The sequence below is a fragment of the Coenobita brevimanus genome, chromosome 40 (assembly GCF_032717465.1).
Source record: "Coenobita brevimanus isolate Jiangsu-jjx chromosome 40, ASM3271746v2, whole genome shotgun sequence".
NCBI classification, from domain to species: domain Eukaryota; kingdom Metazoa; phylum Arthropoda; class Malacostraca; order Decapoda; family Coenobitidae; genus Coenobita; species Coenobita brevimanus.
In genome coordinates, this window is record NC_136993.1 from 24,251,396 (window position 1) to 24,269,404 (window position 18,009).

The 18,009-nt window shown below is 39.9% G+C and overlaps 1 pseudogene; it reads right to left on the minus strand.

Annotated features, from left to right (window-relative positions):
- Positions 1-15,939: 15,939 nt before the first annotated feature.
- Positions 15,940-16,058, minus strand: LOC145397318 (5S ribosomal RNA; annotated as a pseudogene).
- Positions 16,059-18,009: the final 1,951 nt, after the last annotated feature.

Below are 18,009 nucleotides of genomic sequence, written 5' to 3' on the forward strand. Positions count from 1 at the left end.
AGATTTTCATCCCTACTACACACCTCTAAAATTTCTTGGTGATATATTGAGCAAGTACTAAATTATCGTGGTAACAAACACACAGACTTGACCTTCTTTCACCAATTTCGATCTCGTGATCGATTTTTTTCCCTACTATATACCTGTAAAATTTTTTGATGATATCATAAGCGGTTGGTTAATTATCATGCTAACAGAGATACAGACAGACGGACTGAAAGACACAGACGGACATATTGAAAACAAAATCATCTTCGCTATCGCGGCAGGTAAAACATCCTTACGTCCACACTAACCTCTGCATGTTCAGATACCTGGCAGGTCTCAATGTCTATCTGAATAGGTTATGTTCTTACCTGCAGTGAAGCCAAAAGGTCTATAAATGGTACACATATGGGATCTTTTTCTGTTTTTTTCTCCTTCAAGGAAAGTTCGAATATCTGCACTTGGAGAGCTCTGAGCGATATTCCTATGAAACCAAAGATGTGCAGCTTGAAATTTATATGTTGATCTGATATGTCAGCTGTTGCATCAGATGATGCATCAGCTGATTATTTAGCTGTTTTAAATTTTGGCCCTAAGGAGGCTTTTTTATCAAACAATTTCACATATTCTATGAGTTTCGAAAAGAGAAACTTTTAATATTAAAGGAATATATATATATATATATATATATATATATATATATATATATATTTATACTTATATATATATATATATATATATATATTTATGTATGTATTTTTTTTTAACACTAACTGCATTCTGGAAAAAGGAGCTTGCCTGCATGGTAGATTGAAAAGGTGATGCTTTTCACCCGAAGTCTGAAAAACTTTTTCGAAATTTTGATCACATTTAATTATTATTTGATGTAACAGCGCTTGCTCTCAGAATGCATTGTCATACTTGGATTAAATAACCAAACCCTAGCATTATGGTAGCGTTTCAAAAATTTATGTGTTGTTTATAAATGCTTCATTTGGAAAAATTTGTTTGATTTTTAAAATGCTTCATTTGGAAAAATTTGTTTGGTTTTTAAAATGCTTCATTTGGAAAAATTTGTTTGGTTTTTAAAATGCTTCATTTGGAAAAATTAGATTGTCTACTATGCAAACACTCTTCAACCAGTATGGCTACATAGACGATTCCCAAGTCTTTCATTTCTTTACAATATCATACAGTCTGATTTTGTCATGCATAATGACAGGCAATGGTCAAATTAAGAACCAGTTATGTACAGCATATCCACCTGATTTACCTCCACTTATATTCACCTGAAAGGCTCTTAGGTAGCATCTGTACCGAAATTATGAAACGTACTTAGCCTGTGTTCAAGCTCTTCATTATGTAAACCATATTTGACGCGCTGAGTTCATTACCGGGCTAAGCGCCAAAACTACAAAATGCCAGAAAATGTGTTTAAAGTCTGGCAACTTTAAAACTTTGATATTTCGGTAACTGCTTGTGTTATTTTGATTTTTTTTTTTATTGTAGCTTATGGTATTTCCTTTATTGCAAAAACCTCTATTTTGTGCTGTCATTAATCATGATGATATCGTGTGAAGAAGAATAATTTTGCCCCCCATTGCCTGACCAATCGGCTAAGAAAATATTTTGACCCTACTAATAACTACAGAAATACATCATAAGAGGCCAATAATATAATAGCATAATGTCCCAGGAGTGTCATACTGTGGAATAAAATCAAAGTTCTATGACATAAGTATTATTATTTTCACAATAATAGCAGTTTAAAGGTTGGAAACTTTGTGGAAGTTTTTCTCGGAGTTTTTAACCACCAATAAACACGAGCCACATCACAAACATCAAGAAAAACATAATAAATTATTATACTGCTGATAATAAAAAAAAGTAAGACAACATTCAATGTATGAAGAGAATATTAGAAAACTCCTGTAACCTGGATGATAAAAAAAAGAACCCATAACTTGAATAAAAAAAAAAAACACACACTCACAGTTACGAGTAGCAGTAACTTCACAAACACAATGACAATAATAATAATAGTAATAATGGTTAAAAAGTATTATAATAATAATGAGAATGCACCCATAAGACAGGTGAGAGAACAATACTGGCCCTTCTCTCCCCTCCATAGCTGCTGGTGGGAGTAGTGTCAAGCATCAGCTTATTGGCTAGCTGCAGTGCAACCCGACTATCTGATTGGCCAGCTTCAAGGGGGGTAAGGAAAGGGGCTGGGATATAGCCTGGTAATGCTCTCACATTCACTTCAACACCACGGGCAGTCAACATAAGAAACATAGGACAGGCTGAACTCATAGGAAAAGCGACCATACAGCTGGCGAAATTCTGGACCCAGTCACCTGCCTTGAGCACTAGTGCGGAACCGGAGGGGTTTTATTGCTGTGTGGCACGACAGCACAACACACGTATACTTAACCAGGATTTTGACCCCTTTGTAGGTTGTTTCTCAGCACTTTCTAACTTCTAGCGTACAATGGGATGGTTTAGCTACTTGTTGGTGCATGTAGGTGCTTGGCGGCCATTTTGGCGCTTAGCCCGGTAATGAACTAAGCGCCTCATTTTTCCTTTATAATATTTTTTAACATTCTGGCAATACCAGTTGTTGCAGCACCCTAAAACTATCATTACTCAAACATGGTGGAACTTCTGCATTGGCAACATTATATTATAATGTACTGAGAGTTGAATAATATTAATACCCTTCGCATTACTTTCAACATATTCTTTGCAGGATGCTTTGCAGCCAAGTTATCATTCTTAAGTAGTTCACTTTTCATCAAGGCATCTGGGAAAACACTGAAAATATTTAGAGGCAGGCAAACAGTATGGGTAAAAATGCTGTACCGTGCCAAAATATCCAAGAAAAAAGGAAAGGAAAGAATCTATGACAGCTGAGATTTTCTCCAGTAATGAAGCAAACTGTAACTTTTACATTTTCTTTATGTAACTCTGTACCTGTATCTTCAAGCTCCATCGCATATACCACTAAATTATTAAATAATTTATCATGGTCAAAATGCTTAAAGGCTACTTCCTTACACACACACAAAATGAACAGTGTTTTGTCAACAAATGAGCGAAAATAAGGTCAAAAACTGCCAAGTGCCATATATACCGCATTATACTTTTTCTTGCTATAGTCAAGTAGACTGTAAATTCCATAACATTTTGGTGCAGGATTAATGTTAATCAGCAAGGATTATCCTTGAATAAGAAATTATTTTTGAAAGCAGGTCCATCAGTAATATCTCTGAAGTAACACTCACTACTGGAATACTCATTATCCTGATAAAGTGGCCAACTTGTATTCATTCCACAAGGTTTCATCTGGAAATATGCGCTCAAGTGCTTTAATAGCTGGAACATATATAATAATTGCTAACTTTATTTGTTTATTCAGTTCCAACAATTGAATGTAAATAATTTTCTCCTTGAAAAGGATGTTGTGGCAATATTCTGAACTTATCAGTCCCTCATTACAGTAAACAAGCATAACAGATGCCTTCAGAGCATTTATGATTTTAATCTTTCCTTTTGGGATACTGAGTTGCACCAGGGAAATCTAAACTTTCCAAAGTAATACGAAAATCCATGGTCGTGAACATTCTAATATTCTTGATGTATATACTGAATAACTAAAGATTGTAGCAAGTATTTCAACTGTCTTTAACCCGCCGCGTCCCTGAGACGTGAATTCATGTCCTCACCTGATGTGCACTCATATCCCGGAGACGTGAATTAACGCGGCAACATTGCAAGGTCCCTAATTTGCACAATTTTCAAGTTTTGCGAGTGATTTCGCAAGTGATTTTTGGCACGTATACAAGGGACACCTTCCTCTATTCCTCTACAAGATGCCAAGCAGGGACAATGCCTTATACTGCATAACCTCTCCCCCCCCTACACGCCATTGTCTCGGCAATTCACCTGTTACCAGTGACCTGGCCAATAAAGACATTCAGGGACAGAGTGATTTCCCAATCGATGACAATGTGGAGGACAAAGTTTACATAGCATTAGAGGAAGAAACAGTCAGAAATGATGATCAGGTAATGTGGGAAAAAAAAATCATGAATGGTGATGAGTTAGTGAGTGAAACAATGCTTATAATGCCTATATTACTGTTTGAAAACCAATATACTCTTGTACTACATATAAATTCGTACCAAGTAAATAAATAAATACTGTTTATGAGTGGATAAAATAGTTACCCTCCCATAGAACTCGTTTTCTTTGGTGCCAGCCTGTTAGAAAACCCAGCCAGGTAAGGAGGTACTCGTACCTAGATCGAGTATTTTAAACCTCAGGTGAGCGATTTCTCTATGATTTTTCGATGTTTTTCACCAAAAGCGGATGTTTGAGCCAAAAAAAAAAAAAGGTCCAAAAATGTCGGGACTGGGGCGTACCACTGCCCAGAAAACGTCGGGATGGGGCAGGTTAAGATAAAATGATACAAGACTATTCTCATATGCGGTAATATGCGTTCCTTTGCACAAAGGCTTTCTTGATCATCTGTGCCTTCAGAGTCACACATATCACCAGGTTTTAGGCTGTAATCATTTATAACTGGTGCTGTATTATAGACTGAACCCTGTTCTACATATTCCTTTGGAAAAGTCCTGTAAGATAATTATAATATCAGTGATGCTTATTTATGTGATGATAAGTATCAGTTTATATCTATATCTATATCTGTCTATCTATCTATCTATCTATATAGATTGCAGGTTCGCCTCCTGCCAGAGTTGTAAAAACTTTGAGAAGCGTTCACTGAGCCAATTACTGCTTTGGCAGACATAACGTGTGCTGTGGTTGAACCAGTGTTGCATACTAGTATGCCTGCACCCAGTCGGCTTAACCTGAGGTGTCCCGACAACGTATTGATACGTAGCCACGTTTTGTCACTCGGACACCTGACAACGTATCCATATGTTTTGCAATTGTGAGGTCCGTCATTTGCACATTTTTCAAGTTTCATTGGTGATTTTTGGTAGGCATATATGGAAGACCTTCTTCTACCCAACGCCAGGTGGGGATAATGCATGGCCCCACCTGACCCTCCTCCCCCCCCACACCCCATTTTCTTGGCAACTCACCTGTTAGCTGTGACCTGGCCAGTAGAGACATGTCACGCCATGGTCTCTCCAATGACGAAATTCAAGGCAAAAGTGATTCCTGAGGTGGAGGACAAAGGAAGAAACAAGCCAGAGGAAGAAATAAGCAGATGTGATGAGGCGGTAATGTCGTAAAAGAAGGTGTCATGTGTTGATGTGTTTGGTGAGTGAACAACACTTATATTTTCTATATTTTTGTCTGAAAACCAATATATTCTTCTACTACATATATATTTATACCAAATAATTTAAATATCTAACCAGCTATGAATGGTTTGGAATAGTTACCCCTTCCATAGGAAACGTTTTCTTTGGAGCCTGGCCTGAGAGAACACGGTACCAAGGTGAAAATACTGTTATCTGTACCGCATTTCTGAACTCAACTGAGCACGTTCTGAATTTTCGATGTTTCTTATAAAAAGCGGAGGTTTTAGCCAATTTTTTTTTTTTTGTTAAATCTGCTGGGATTTGGGGGGGGGGGGGTCGTTGGTGAAAAATTTGCCAGGATGCAGCGGGTTAAGGCCGGCCAATTACACTTGGTTCACAGACTACATACACTTCCAAAGCCACTCCAACGTTACAGGCTGTATCGTCCCTGCTTCGGTAGGGATAGGCCGGTCCTGCAGTGGACTCTCAACAGCTGATCATGATATATATATATATATATATATATACATATATATATTGGCGCCCAGTGGTTTAGTGGGTAATTACAGAGTTCCAGTTGGATTGAGCCGGTGAAGGTTTATATCCAAGGGATGGTTGGGGTTTATTGCTCACGTACTGCGACTCAGGGATGAGTGAGGCTGGACACTCTCATCTTAAATGTCAGAACCAACTTGCCTAGCCCCGGGCTCCTATGCTCCTCATGGGGCAATGTAGGATTGGATGATGAATGATATATATATATATATATATATATATATATATATATATATTACCAGGGGTACCCCATATTGCCGGGCTAAAAAAGGTGAACACTTTTTTTTTTTTTTTTTTTTTTATGTGTCTGACTCTGGGCATAGGCTTCACAGCCTGCTATCAAGGCCCAGCAGTCCTCCTACATACCATACACCTCTACATGTCACCACTTCGGCGCTAACACCCACCGTCCATATTGAATACATGCTAGGGCTGTCTCATACAGGACTGGTGTATTGGTATTAGCGGGGGTATTTTTACGACATGTCAGCTGGTCTTCTGGTAGATCAGTAAAGCCTGATTTAATAATCCTATATATATATATTACCAGGGGTACCCCATATTGCCGGCCTAAAAAAGGTGAACACTTTAATCCTATTTGTTCTAGTTCAATTTTTGTTTCTACTCCAGAAAGACTATGTACTTCTTATGCTTCTGAAGTGGGGCTGATGAACTGTATCTGAGCGCACTTGTTTACTACGACTGGTGACCTCAAATGAGCTTGGAGATCACCCTCACAAAGTGGAGGTCACGTGAGTCTGCATGCCAATAATTGGCTGCTGGGTCCAGTCATTCAAGTGTGTATTACCAGTGACCTCAAATGACCTCTGACTGGTAATCTTAAATGACTTTGGAGGTTAATCTCATAGCCTATGTCAGAAGTGGAGGTCACGTGAGTTTCCATACCAAAAATTGGTCTGCTGTTTCCAGTCATTCGAGTGTGTATTACCGATGATCTCAAATAACTTCCAACCAGTGACCTCAAATGACCTCGGAGTCAACCTCACATAGTCTGTCTAAACTGGAGGTCATGTGAGTCTTCATGCCAAAAATTGAGCTGCTACATCCAGTCGTTCATCCGTGTATTACCAGTGACCCCAAATGACCTCTCATCAGTGACCTCAAATGACCTTGGAGGCTAACCTTAAATAACCTATGTCCAAACTGGAGGTCGAGTGAGTCCCCATACGAAAAATTGGGCTGCTGGGTCCAGTCATTCGAGCATGTATTACCAGTGACCTCAAATGACCTCTGACCAGTGACCTTAAATGACCTCAGAGGTCAATCTCACATGGCCTATGTCCGAGCTGGAGGTCAAGTGAGTCTTCATACCAAAAACTTGGCCGCAGGGGCACCCGGCGTTACCCGGGCCAAAAAGGCGAACACTCTAACAGTGACCTTAAATGACCCAGATCTGAATTTTGACCTGGGCCGAATTACCAGGTACAGGGAAAATGGGCAACTGCCTACCAGGCCACGGCCTGTCACAGGCCATCCATACTTCCAGAGCGGAATAAATATACGCTTTGGGCGTCCAAATAAGGGCCATTACCCATCAGGCCATCAAAAATGGCTATTATAGGTCATGCCAAAATTTCACAGGAAATAATAGAGAAGACATCTATATGTTGCAGGCCAATGATCTGCATTCCCTGTCAGGCCACAGCAGGGTTAATCTGGCCCTGATTTTGACCCCCTAAACAACCCTTGGGTCACCCTGATTCAAAATATATGTAGGTCTGGGGGTTTCTGGCCCTTAGTTTGGGCATGATCGAGGGACAAACAAACAAACAATGTGACTTTTACATCTATCTGTGTATCCATCTATCTGTATATTTCTCTCTCTCTCTCTCTCTCTCTCTCTCTCTCTATGGCTCGCTTCATCTTCATGTCTGCAACATTCGCGGCCTTGCCTCTAACTTTCTTTCTGTTGAACACCTCCTCTAAACCTCACCTTCTCTTCTTAACTGAGACTCAGCTGTCTGAGGGAACTGATAGCAAACCCTTTTCTGTACCCCCTACTTCCTCTATGCTCATTTCAAACCCAAAGGTGGCTGTTGTGTATATGTACGCAACTACTTATCTTCCTCTCGTCTTCCTCAAATTGATCCTTCTGAATTCTCTACTCTCTGACTTCGGCTTTCCTGTCATTCTCTGACTAAATGTATAAGTGCAGTTTATTATCCCCTAATTCCATTGACTGAAGAATTCTTTGACTATCTCTAATCTACGATGGAACACATCCCATCCATTTCTCCTTTCTCTGAAATCTCCATTCTAGGAGATTTCAGTGTTCACCACCACATTTGGCTCTCCTCTCCTTTCACTGATCCACCTGGTGAACAGGCCTACATCTTTTCTATCCTTAATGACCTAGTGCAGCTTGCACAGCACCCTACTCGTATCCCTGACCGCCTTAGAGAGAGCTCCGACATACTTGACCTCTTCCTCGCAAATAATCCTTCTGCTTTTACTGTTCATCTTTCCTCTCCATTGGGCTCCTCCAATCACAACCTTATTACCTTAACCTAACCTATTGCTCTGGTACGGCCTGTGGACCCTCCAAAAAAACGTTCAGTGTGGCTTTTTGGAGCTGCGGATTGGGAGGTCCTCAGGCAGTACTTCATTTATTTCCCTGAAATGATAATTACTTCCATGGCATCCGAGTGTGCCTTGCGCATTGTGGAGGTTATTCTCTCGGGCATGGAAGCATACATTCCCTTCTCATATCTTTTAACTAATGCAAAAAAGCCTTGGTTAAATCATGCTTGTTCTAGTGTTCTCCATAAGGAGAGGTCCTATAACAGGTACCAGAGCCAACCCACCCTTGAGTCACATCTTCTTTATGTTTCTGCGCAGAATCATGCTAGGTCTGTTCTTCACTCTGTTAAAAATAATTTCATCCGTACTAAATGCTGTCAACTCTCCAACTCGAGTTCTTTCTGCTCCTTGTGGCACCCTGCCAAAGACCTTGATAACAACTTTACCTCACCATTCTTCCCTACTCCGTTCTACTCTGATGGCTCTGTAGCTACTTCTTCTACTGATAAAACAGATCTCTTCACTCAGACTTTCTCCTCCAGTTCCACCATAGACGATTCCAGTGCCGTTCCTCCATCACTTTCCCCCTCTGACTTCCTCATGGCTGACATGAAAATATTCTTCAGCTGATGTATTTGCTGCCATTACTGACCTCAGTACTAACAAGGCATATGGGCCTGATGGAGTCCCCCCTCTTGTCCTCAAGACCTGTGCTTCTGTGCTTACATCCTGCCAAGGTAAACTCTTTCACCTTTGTCCATCAACTTGTACCTTTCCTTCTTGCTGGAAGTTTGCTCTCATTCAGTCGGTCCCAAAGACGGATGACCATTCCCAACCCTCTATCGCCCAATTGCTTTAACATCCTGTGTTTCAAAAGTTTTCGAGTCTATTCTTAACAGAAAAATTTTAAAGCATTTTTCCTATCATAACCCTCATTCTGATCGTCAATATGGGTTCTGTCAGGAACGCTCCACTGACGATCGTCTCACCTTCCTTTCAGACTCCTGGTCATCCTCCTTTCGGGACTTTGGCAAAAGCTTTGCCATTGCACTTGACATCTCAAAGGCTTTCGATCGAGTCTGACATAAATTTTAATTTCCAAACTGCCCTCTTACTGTTTCTATCCTTCTATCTGTGCCTTCATTTATAGGTTCTATTCCGGTAGTTCTATAGATGCTGTTGTAGACGGCCACCGTTCTTCTCCTAGATCTGTCAACAGTGGTGTTCCTCAGGGCTCTGTCCTATCACCAACTCTCTTCCTTTTATTCATCAATGACCTTCCATGCTGTAAGTCTAACGCTGTCCACTCATATGCTGATGATTCCACCTTTCACCTTTCCATTCGGTTCTCGCAACATCCATCTCAGCAGTTACTTCGACAAACAAAGGATGAAGCTATGGCACATCTAATGTCTGACTTGGCTTCTATCGCTGGCCGGGGTAAAAATAATTTCGTTGTTTTTAATGCATCGAAGACCCAGCTCTTACACCTTTCAGCTCGACAAAATCTTCCACAGGAGTCCCCACTAATGTTTAATAACATTCAGCTTAATCCTGCATCATCCTTAAACATACTTGGCGTTTCATTCTCTCGGGAATAATCTTGGAAAGATCATATTACATCTCTTGTAAAATCTGCTTCCAAGAGATTAGTGTGCTAAGCCGACTCCGTACCTTCTTTACCCCTGCACAATTGTTGACTATATATACGTTTATTCGCCCCTGTGTAGAGTACAACTCTCATATGTGGGAAGGCTCCCCATATACAGCGCTTCTCAATAGGGTGGAGTCAAAGTCTTTTCGTCTCATTAAATTTCCTCCTCCTACTTGCTGCCTTCAACCTCTGTCCCTTCGCCGCACTGTTGCATCTATATCTCTTTTCTATCGCTACTTCAATGATCACTGCTCCTGTGAACTGACTGCTGGTATCCCTCCACCTCTTCATTGGCCGCGTAGCACCCGTCTAGCAATAAACTCTCATCCCTTTTCTGACAAACTCTCTAATGCAAGAGTTATCCATTACTCCCAGTCCCTTATTTATGCAACATGTCGGCTGTGGAACTGTCTCCCTCTGTCTGTATTTCCTACTTCCAATGATCTCCGGTCTTTCAAACGCAGTGTGTCCAGGCATGTCAAAATGAACAAATCTTGAATTTGGCTTTCTTCTGTATATATATTTTTTTCCTTGGAAGAAACGGTTTGCGGGCTCCTGCTCCTTGGTTCCTTCCTCCTTGCAGAAAAAAGAAATATACAGTATATATATATATATATATATATATATATATATATATATATATATATATATATATATATATATATATATATATATATATGTATATATATATATATATATATAGACAGATAGATAGATAGATCTCACTCTTTCTTTCTCTCTTTCTGTGTATATATATATATATATATATATATATATATATATATATATATATGTATCATCAGCCATAACTAGTCCACTGCTGAACAAAGGTCTCCCCCAACCTTTTCCACGAATTCCTTGACTGAGCCAATGTTTGCCACGTTTTCCCTGCAAATTTCTCTATCTCATCTCTCCATCTCCTGTCTGGCCTTCTTCTGCTACGCTTACATTCTCTTGGTGTCCAGTCCGTCAGCCTCTTACTCCATCGGTTATTCCTTATTCTTGCTATATGGCCTGCCCACCTCCATTTCTGTTCTTTTAGTACTTCTATAATATCTTTGACTTTAGTCTGCTCTCTCACCCAAGTTGATTTTTTCCTGTCTCTTAAAGATATTCCCAACATTGACCCTTCCATTGCTCTCTGAGAACGGATTAATTTATTTTCCATTGATTTTGTCAGTTTCCAGATCTCACAACCATACGTCATAGCTGGAATTATACATTCGTTATATACTTTTCGTTTCATACAAACTGGCAAGCTACTTTTCATAATGTCTCTATGTTTACCGAAAGCTTTCCATCTAAATGTAATCCGTCTTTTTATTTCGCTATCATGATCTTTCGTTAATTTTAGTATTTGTCCCAAGTAGTTGTACTCCTCAACTTCTTCAAGAAGCTCATCGCTTATTCTTATGACGCTCTTTGGTGTTTGTGGATTAAACATTACTTTAGTTTTACTTCTGTTCACCTTTAGTCCTACTTTCAGACTTTCTCTGTTCAGGTCATTTAACATTTCTTGCAATGCCTCCGCTGTTTCTGAGATTAGGATAATGTCATCTGCAAATCTTAAATGGTTTAGCTTTTCTCCATCAATGTTCACTCCTTTGTTTTCCCAGTCTAGCTTTCTGAAAATACTTTCTAGGCATGTTGTAAATAATTTTGGTGAAATTGTATCTCCCTGACGCACGCCCTTCTCAATCTTACTTTTTTCTGAGTCCTTATGTAATTTAACTGTAGCAGTTCCCTCTTTATATATGTTTTCGAGCAGGTTTACAATGTTCTCATTCACTCCTTGTTCTCTTTAATCATATATATATATATATAATGATTAAATATATAGTGAATGCTACTTCCATTTGTATTATGCCATCCTAAATTCTTTAATAAGTCTAGCAAGCCATCATATATCTGTTCACATATAGCACTTTCACACTGGAATGTAATAGTAGTAGTTTTTTTTTTTTTTTTTTTTTTTTTAACCCCGTGCCCCCTTTTGTCGATAAGGGCTAAGGTGCTGTCCCCGGGTAGAGAAATTATGTTTTGGAGCGTGTGGCACTTTATGACCGGATGCCCCTGCTGATGTCTACCAATGACCCTTGGGTGGACTCGAACCTCCGGACCTTCGGTCAGAGTGCTCTAACCCACTGAGCCACGGCCGCTACAACCAGCTATGTGGCAGGAAAGTGCTACCTTTTCTGGATTAGCAGCTTATTCGGATGCGGTGCGAACTCATTACTCTCCGGTCCCTGGTCAAAGTCCTGGGTTTTGGGTCTGCCGTCAGGTCATCAGGCAGGCCGGGGCTGAATCGGTAGAGAGGTGGCCTGTAGTCCTAATGAACCCAGGTTAAAATCCTGGCTGGGGCAGGGAACAGTTTAAGGATTTGAATTTCATAAAAGCAGACTTTCCTGATCTACCAGAAGCCCCGCCGACATGACGTTAAAGCTCCCACGCTAATACCAATACACTAGTCCTGTATGAGACAGCCCTAGCATGTATTCAATGTGGACGGTGGGTGTTAGCACCGAAGTGGTAACATGTGGAGGTGGAGGACTATTGGGCCTCTGGATAGGCCACTATCTCCGAGAAGTAGGCCCTGGAATCTTTGCCCAGAGTTGGACACATTAAAAAAAATTAAAAAAAAGACTAACAACCCTGTGCCGGTTGATAATTTTCTCTGATACATCTTTACTGGATATTCCAAGAAAAATGTAATCTCTGAAATGTAACTGACTGTCAGTAATTTATCCTTTTATTAATCTAGACACATGACAAAGAAAGAACATGAAAATGCTGAATCCATCGAAGGTTGGCCTTCAAGGGTAATATCCTGGTTTGTTTAGATATACTTAAATTCTAGGCTTAGTAACTAATAATCATAGGCAACGTTTAGGAATGAAATAAATCCTAAATTTCTTGTTTCAGCTCATATTCGATATAGCGATAAATCTTTTTTTTTTTTTTTTTCATATTTTCTTACGAGAATCTTCCGATATTTACTTTCCTTTTCGCTGGATATGACGAGTTTTTGAAATATCTCCCACTTCCCAAAATTTTTAAATTACAGTGCATTTAAGATATTAGCTTGCCTTGACCTTACTTGACCTATCATAGACCCCAAGCAATTAAATTCCAAGCACGAACTCAAGCAATTCAGTCTTAAATAAAACAAATTCCAACCATACCTTAGTTATCGGCCTCACATTCCTGAAAGACAAGTGCTGGAATGGCAGTAAGCCTGTTACGCAGCGAGGCCATGGCAAAACTGAGTTGCCAGCCAGTGACTGGCTCAAGTATATTACTTTTTCTCGTCCTGCCTACCAGGTGGATAGAAGGTATGTTTCTGTTATTTCAGATTTCAGACGGAAGTGTCATAGAAGAAGAGGTGTTGCCACAGATGATGTCCAGCTGTAGAACACACCCAAAATAACCGGGTCGATTAAAGGCTGAAACGAGAGTAATACATAAATAATCAACACTTACTGTGCCATTAGGACTGCCATACGTCCGTATTTTCCCGGAGTCCTCGTTTCTGTTCTTTTATCTCTGTCGGTGAGGAATTTCTAAATATCTATAATTGTTCGGAATTATGCCCATTATACATTTCACCAGAACTTACCATGTTAAACTGGTAATACTGTAGTACAGATGTAGGAACAAGATATTCAGTCAAGAGAGCAATTGAGTCGTGCATGCCAGTTCAGTCCTGGACTGTTATAATTCGTTTTGTGCTTCACTTTTCGTCGTGAACCGGTAATATAGTCACCTCCCCTGGCTCCAATTGAATACAATTTTACGAATTACAACAGTGATTAATCCACAACAGATTCAGATGCTTAACAATGACAGTATGCAATGCACAGCACATGACACATTAATACCATCAAAATAAGTTGTTTTTAATGCTTGAACCCCTCCCCCTTTTCCTCCCACTACTTTGTTAAGCGTCCCCCTTTTTTGGATGTTCAGATATGATATCTCTATGTGGCATCTACATTATTGAGACTACAAGCATCTGAATATGCTACCGGTAAGTGATGCTATGTAGACTAGCTTCCAAAATCCTGACAGAATTTTACGGTACAAAGAAAGTTAGTGGGCGAATCTGCCTTCGTTGTGTGATATTTTCATTGCAAAATGCAGTTGTTAAAAACCCATGCACTGTAAAAAAGGTCAAGCACTGCTTTCAGAGAGGCAAATGCCACATAGATCACTGAAACACAGGAAATGAATTAAATTGTTAAATACTAATTTGGAGCCAGAACAACTCTGTCATATGGCGCAAAAAAAAAAAAAAAGTTTAAATCTTCAACCTCCATGACAAAGCAAACTCATCATCATTTTCAATAGTAAATGAAATAAAGAACGGAACGGCAAGAAAATCAGTTAATTATAAACCATGTAGGACGTCGGCCTCCTAAAAAGAAAAGAAAATCAGTCGGATGGCTAGAAGTTTTTTCAAGCATAGAAGATAGACAGTAAGCGTCATCTGCCACCCTATGCCTAAGAACAAATCTCTGACGCACGTTCCCTAGACACGAACACTCGACCAGCAACTGATGGACAGTAAGGGGAACCAGGCATTCATCACAATGCGCTGACCCAATACATATTAAGAACGCATGAGTAAGCCTTGACTGCCCAGTGCAGTCAGGCAACGCTACTTCTAATCTCTGTGGAATGGAGGGAAGAAACCTCAGCGGACCATCCTCGGAGAAATCGTCTTTAATCTGTTGTTAACATACAACACAGGAACAAGATCGAGTGGCTGGCAGCAGAAAATTCGCAGGCTTCCATGATGCCGAGTGGTCAAAAAAAAAAAAAAAGTTACCAACTCTTAAATTATTGTTATTTCCAGGAAAATTAATATTATCTTTTTATTTTATTTTAATGTGAACCATAGTTGGAGCCTTAAATTTTTGACTACCAGCATCAATGAATCCAAACACGATATTTAGTGCAGGAGAGGGTCAAGATTGTTGATGCCTATTTTGCGTCAAAATCAACATTCGTCACTCAACGGCAATTTAGGAAGGACTTTCCAGGAAGAAATGTTCCTAGGACTTTCCAGGAAGAAATGTTCCTAGGACTTTACAGGAAGAAATGTTCCTAGTAGACTCATAATTAGGCGTCTCGTGGACATTCGTCGAGAAATAAGGAGGATTCCACGTGAAATGTCGGACAGCGTTATCACAAACTGATCTGTGATTCAGAGACGTGGCACATGGTTTGAACATGCTGTTACTTAATTATTGAACTGTGTTCAGAAATTGCGATGGGACTGAAGGCAGTCTGCACGAAACCAAACTTTCATGCCTCTATGACAGCATTCTTACAAAAATTTCAAAAGGTAACCACTCAGAATAATATTATGTTTAATCAGAATTGGGAACATTTTGTTGGACCACCTTGTATACAAATATAAATAAACAGACAGCTGCCTTACGGCAAAACTTTACTGTTCATTCTTTTTACACTATTTTCACGCCTACCCGCCATGAACAGTTCCTTAAATATACTGACGATCGAGATGTAAAACCTTACTTACCAGTTTTTTTTTTTTTTTTTGTAATTAATACTCGCCACAATCTCATAAAATGATATAATTTTGCCGAGTTGCTTCATGTATCTTGTAAAATTATTTCTGATAATATTCATTTTACAAAACTTTAAGTTTTCTTGACAGCGCATCACACAGAGTTATGGATTACGGGAGGCTGCGAATCTTGAATTTCTCCCTCTCTCTCTCTCTCTCTCTCTCTGGAACATAATGTGGTTTTCTAGGTCTTTGGCTTCTTCGTTCATTCATTCATTGCCAGACGCCATGTATCCCAAACGGGGTGGCCAAGGGCTTAGAGTTAATTGTTTTACAGGGAGGGGCACTAATCCTCCACCAACCCCACTTGACACGTAGGGAGAACATTATGCCAACAGCATCTGGTGTTCCCAGGCGGTTACCCATCCAAGTACTAACCAGACCCAAAGTTGCTTAACTTCGCTGATCGGACGGGAAGCGATGTACTCAACGTGGTTTTGGCTTCTTCCTAGCATAAAAAAAAAAAAAAGGATTGAAGATTGTCTATGGCCATAATGGAGACTGGCCATGCCGTATGTCTCTAAACACAGGAATTAACTGTAAATAATAAAATTGAAATACGGAACGTATTATTTTAGTATATTTATGATCATTAATTTCTAGTATAGTGATATTCATCTATCTACTGCCAGACGCTTTAATCCCGTATGGGGTGGTTACATGTCGCACTATCCTTGTCGCCCTGTCCCCCGCCACTTCGCTGCCCTACTCACAGCTCACACCCTCCTCTCTCATATACAGTACCTTTCCACTCCATCCCTCCACCTCATCCCTGGCCTCCCACTCCCTTTCCCCCCCTCCACCTCACTCACATACACTCTCCTCGCTTGTCTCTCGCTCCTCATCCTCTTCGCATGGCCAAAACACCCCAATGTATTTCTCCTAACGCTTTCTATCACATCCACATCAGCACCACAACGCTTCTTCACTTTCTCAATTGTCAGTCTCTCCATGTAACTCCACATGCTTCTCTCAAATAACTCATATCCACTGCCCTCACTCTTGACTTCTGTCCGTCCAACAAGGTCCAAGCTTCACTTCCATACATTAAAGTTATTTTCATGCAATGACTTTTTTACTTCCATGCTCACTACCCTATTTCTTATCACTGCTTTCAATGAATCAGCAACCTTTCTTCCCTGTTGTACCCTTTCAAGCACTTCATCCTCTAAACTTCCTCCCTTACACATAACACTACCCAAATACTTAAATGTACTCACATTTTCTGTTTCATCATCCAGCCTCACTGTGCATTCAATAACTTCATTTCTCTCGAAGACCATAACTTTACTCTTCCCTACATTCACCTTCCGTTTCTTACACACTCTCTCAAATTCATTCACGAAGCCTTGCAGGTCCCCTTCATCTTCACTTAACAATTCAGCAAGCAACAGAACAGGAAGTTTGCAAACGCTGCCCTCTCTCTATAGGGCTGCTCCAACAACTACTGTCCTACCTTGCATTTCTTTAATAATCCCATCCACAAACAGATTAAACAACCATGGAGACATGACACATCCCTGTTTCAGTTCAACAGTGAGATAAAAAAAAATTCACTCAGTTTACCATCCACACGCACTGCCTCCTTAGTGAACTCATACATACTCTTCACGGCATTCAGCAACTTCCCATTTACTCCATATATTCTTAATATTTTCCAAATTCCTTGTCTGTCCACCTATGCACGCTGTCATATGCTTTCAGCAATCCATGAATGCCATACACAACATCTTTCCCGTCTCTAGAAACTTTTCCACTAAAGAACAAAGGATGAATATCTGATGTATACAACCTTTTCCCTTCCTAAAACCTCCCTGTTCTCCTCCAACTAACTCCTCTATCTCCCTAATTCTGTCAGTAAGTGTCCTATCATATACTTTTCCTATAATACTAAGAAGACAAATGCCCCTATGATTACCACACACTTCTTTTTCCCATTTTCCTTTGTTCAAGGCTATAATTATACCTGACTTCCAATCCTGCGGGACTCTACCTTCCTCACAGGCCAATCTGCACATCTTCCATATCCATATTCATATACTGAAAGTAATTCGTAAAGAATAAAGCGGAGACGTCTGACAAAAAAGAAAAATCTTTATCTCGCAGAACATTTACAAGCAGATGCGATCAAGAAGGATTTGTGTTATCTTTGCTTTTAGTCTTCTCGCAATCACCTCAATTTTCAGAAGTCTCCCAAAACTTAAAAAATCGTCTGACATATCAAAAATAAGTACTCTAATACCCTACGTGCAGAATCATGAGAAGTTGTGCAAAGCACATAACCTGCATGAAGTAATGTGTTGAACTCAGCTGGTTGACAAGAGATGTAGTTAAGAAGCTGGGGTCTAAGGCAAGGAGTAGAGAGCAGCCAGGAAGCTCCATGTCCATTATCCATCGCA